Source organism: Amblyomma maculatum, chromosome 10 (assembly GCF_055883805.1).
Source record: "Amblyomma maculatum isolate TAMU_Amacu chromosome 10, ASM5588380v1, whole genome shotgun sequence".
Lineage (NCBI taxonomy): Eukaryota > Metazoa > Arthropoda > Arachnida > Ixodida > Ixodidae > Amblyomma > Amblyomma maculatum.
This window is the reverse complement of record NC_139353.1, coordinates 171,121,982-171,126,057: the sequence shown is the minus strand read 5'-3', so window position 1 is coordinate 171,126,057 and position 4,076 is coordinate 171,121,982. Positions and strand designations below refer to the sequence as shown.

Sequence of the window (4,076 nt, the reverse complement as noted above, 5' to 3'; positions counted from 1 at the left end):
TCAATAATGCTATAGAATTCATCTATATTACCGGCTATATACTTACTGACAAGGATACCTACTTCTATCTCTCGCTTCTCCGGTAAACCTCTATAACACAGTACATGCCCGTCCTTCAGTACAGTATATGTCTCATTCGGCCTCCTAACCTCACTAAGCCCCATAAAATCTCATTTATTTATTTATTTTATTTATTATTTATTTATTTATTACATACTGCAGGTCGTGAGGCCCAAGCAGGAGTGGATTGAAAACAATTACAATAAGCAGTAATATAGAAATGCGTCCAAAACAGCACAAACAGCAGGCAGTGAAAATGATAATTGTTGAGCATGAAATAATGCTAAACATTGTCATTTATCAGGTCAAGAGACTGTAGGCGGGAAGCTGGCAAGCTGTTTTAATCATTGATGTTCTGCGGAAAGAAAGAGTGTTGAAATTAGCTAGCACGGGGTCAGAGAACTAGAAGCTAAACTAGCTTTACTAGCTAGGGTTCTATAGCGTTAAACGTTGCCAGGGTCAGTTTCCAATTGTGGTCTGTGTGGAGCAAGAACTTCTTAGCACCCTCCGCTGCGTCACAGGTCTGATCGCCGCCATAGTCAGTTGTTCCGCAGCCGCTGGTAACTGAGGGCCTGTGTTTTGTAGCTTGGAGGGTGCGGTGGTGGCGTAGAGGTAGAACATCCGCCTCGCATGCAAAAGGACCGGGGTTTAAAGTCAGGAGCCGCGTAATTCTTCACCGGAAAAAAAAAATCCGCGTGTCGATGGAATTGCATAAACAGGTTTGAGTTGCGACCTGATGCCGGTGAACACCTCCGGCAACGCACTCTCTCACTAGAACAGGAGTTGGCCACCCTGGTGCAGTAATTGGCCGCGACCTCTCATGATTAGTTCCATAAAACATCGGTCCTCAGTCACCAGCGGCTGCGGAAGAACTGACCACGGCGGCAGTCAGACCTGTGACGCGACAGGGGGTGTTAAGAATTCCTGGCTCCGCTGGACAGCCCGCCATTGGAAACTGACACTGGCAACGTTTAACTCTAGAACCCTAGCTAGTGAAGCTAGTTTAGCAGCGCTGTTAGAGGAACTAGAGGGTATGAAACGGGATGTCAAATGGCTTAGTCAGATTAGGAGGCCGAATGAGGCATATACTGTACTGAAGGATGGGCTGTGTTATCAAGGTTTACCGGAGAGGCGAGAACTAGGAGTAGTTTTCCTTGTTAATAAGTATGTAGGGGCGTAGGGGGTAATATAGATGAATTCTATAGATTTAAGAGCGGGTGGCAGGCATCGTATTTAGGCTTAATATGCGCTATAAATTGAAGATTCAAGCATAATGCACCCAACAAAAAAATATTTGGAGGACGCTTAAGCTTCGCCTTCAAAAGTGGAACGCGATAGCGTTATTGCACCTCGTTCTCACCGCTCACTCATTCGCTCGGTATGCTCTTGAGTCACACAAAGACAAAGTTTTCATACTCAACTCTTCTAAGTGTACTGTACAACTTTTTTCTAACTATTTGTTCAAACAAGTGCTTCTCACAATCTACATTATCGCGACGGTGAGCGCCGAGCAACGCAGCGTTCGGCGCGGCAACGAAACGTGCGTCTGAGCAAGCGGAACGAACCAAAGAACTCGGTGTCTCGGAGGGAGAAAGCCGGGCAGCGACGCGCCATGAAGGCGGACGCGATCATGGGGCTGACGCCTTGATGGGATCGTCCTCTATCTCGCTTGGGAGCACCACGCAGAAGTATGATTCCTCGGAAGCAGCGCGGCACACATCGCAGGGGACGCTTTCCCAGCAGAAGCGCTACGGCGCAGCGATCAGGTCAGAGGCGTCCGGCATCAGACGCTGCACCTAGCAATCGCGCTGTGAGCGGAAGGAGGAGCCGCGTCGCCTAAACACCACTGTTCGAGTGACGCACGCTGGATGTTGGAAGGGGAGAGAGCGAGAAAACTTATTAAACGCAAGGGTATTGGGGCATCCTCGCACCGGTACCCGCGTGGCCCGAAGGGGAGAAGTGGGTGAGCGAAGATAGTGATCTAAAGAAAGGAAAGACGATTCTACAACCCGTGAGGGTGCATGGCGAAACGTCAGGGGCGAGTTGCGCGCCACGTGTCGGGGCAGCGCCGTACATTACGAGGAGGGGTTCTTCTGTGTTTGCCGCAAGATGGCTCTGCATGTGCGCAGAGCGCAGAAGAAATGTAGCGGAAACGTACTTCGCTACTCGTGTAACTGCGACTTCTGTAAGTAACGTGCTCATAATTACCGATATACACCGCAGTATAACGTTCTACGGCACGTTTCCAAGGCAACACCGCATTCACTAGAAGCGCTTTTGTACCGCTTTCAAGCATCGAACTCGTGGCTGAGTGTCCCTCAATTTTCGATTCTTGCACGGCGACTACATGTAGGTCGTTATCTAGCAGAAAGTGACTGAGCTGACACTGTCGCCTTCTTCCTCCAAGGCCTCTCACGTTAATAGATGCTACACGTAGTGCTTCACTTATTGTGATCGCCATATCGAAAAGAAAAAAATAACGCCTTATAAAATGGTGTCTGCCCTCGTGCCACACCCCAATACCCTTAGCCCAAAATGACACTTTGCACAACAAACTATGGAGGCGGTTTCCCCGCCTGCCTTGAATCGACCGAAAAGTTCGGCCGCTGCTTCAGGGTAGATCGCCTCAAACCTGGAGTTTTTGGCGGCGGTTCGTCTCCCCCGCTGTGGTCCTGTTGAAGCGTCCCGCTGTCAACGGCGTCGTGGGGGCGTTTTCCGGCCACCAAGGTAGCCGCACCGGGAAGAATGTCCATGCCCTAAGAGTCTGGAGGAATGCAAGGAGCTACAGTGTCGACTGAAGATTTCGCGCCTCGCCCTCCGACTTGGGCCCGACGTCCTGGTGAGGCGCTGGTTGTCGTGTGGTGACATCCGCGTCAACCACGGTTTTCTCCTGAGGCGGCACCCCCAAGGCAGTCTCCCTCTCATCCGCAGCCTTCTCAGTCGCAGCGGAAGATGTCTCTTCCATATCCGCCTCGTCCATGAACAAGGCGGATGCGTCCTGAGCGTTCACGGGCCCTGTCACTTTCGCGTAGGTCCGCTCGCACTGGCCCTCCTCGTGACCGAACCGTCGACAGGCACGACACCTTGGTATACGGCACTCTCGGCGAATGTAGCGGGTGCCGCGGCAGCGTAGGCAGAGCGGAGCTCTCCCTGGCACGACCACAAGAGCCAGCTCGCCGGTGACGCTCACCTGGTGGGGGATGTCGTCGAGCTTTACACCCGGCTTCAGATTCAGGGTCACATGCCGTGTGGTAGACCCTTTGTCCACCATGCCCTGCACGCGCCACCGCTCGCGGGCGGCGTCGGTGACCTTGCCATATGCCGCAAATTCGAGCTTCACGTCTTCGTCCGGTACACTGTGTAAAAGCCAGTGTACTTTCATGCGTACATACTGGTTAGCTGGGTCGATAACAAGACACCGACACTTTTTCACTACCAGCTCACCAGAACTGCCAATTTTCTTCACGGCGTCTTCATCCTTGAAGGTAACCGCCCACACATGGCTCATCCTGTACGCTCCAATTGCGATGACTTCCGGTAGGAGCGATAATTCCGCGAGCGCATCGCGGAAGTCTTCCACCCGGTTAGGGCGGGCCCTGATATCACAGTGCAAAAAAACTGTGTTCACAACAAAACGCCCTGTAGGCAAACTCGGTAAAACTATTTGGTAATCACACCATGCTGAAGAAACAGCGGCAAAAGACCTGTTACCGCGGCCCTGCTGGGCCGCTGAAGCCGCTCCGACGGAGCTCATAATCGTCTTGTTTTGAATGTACAAGTCGGCAACAAAGAAAAAAAAATACTCGTGGCTGAGTAGTAGCGTCTCCGTCTCACACTCCGGAGACCCTGGTTCGATTCCCACCCAGCCCATCTTGGAAGTTGCTTTTTATTTATGAAGTGCATGCCGGGATTTATCGCTCACGGCCAACGCCGCCGACGACACCGCCTTTTCTGCGACACGAGCTCCTTAAGGCGGGGGTCCCACGGTGGCCATCTTGGAATTATTTCAAATTCTG

General features: G+C 51.9%; 1 pseudogene; it reads right to left on the bottom strand.

The window, feature by feature from the left end:
* Nucleotides 1-2,615: 2,615 nt before the first annotated feature.
* LOC146177939 (uncharacterized) lies at nt 2,616-3,814 on the bottom strand (annotated as a pseudogene).
* Between the last annotated feature and the right edge of the window lie 262 nt (nt 3,815-4,076).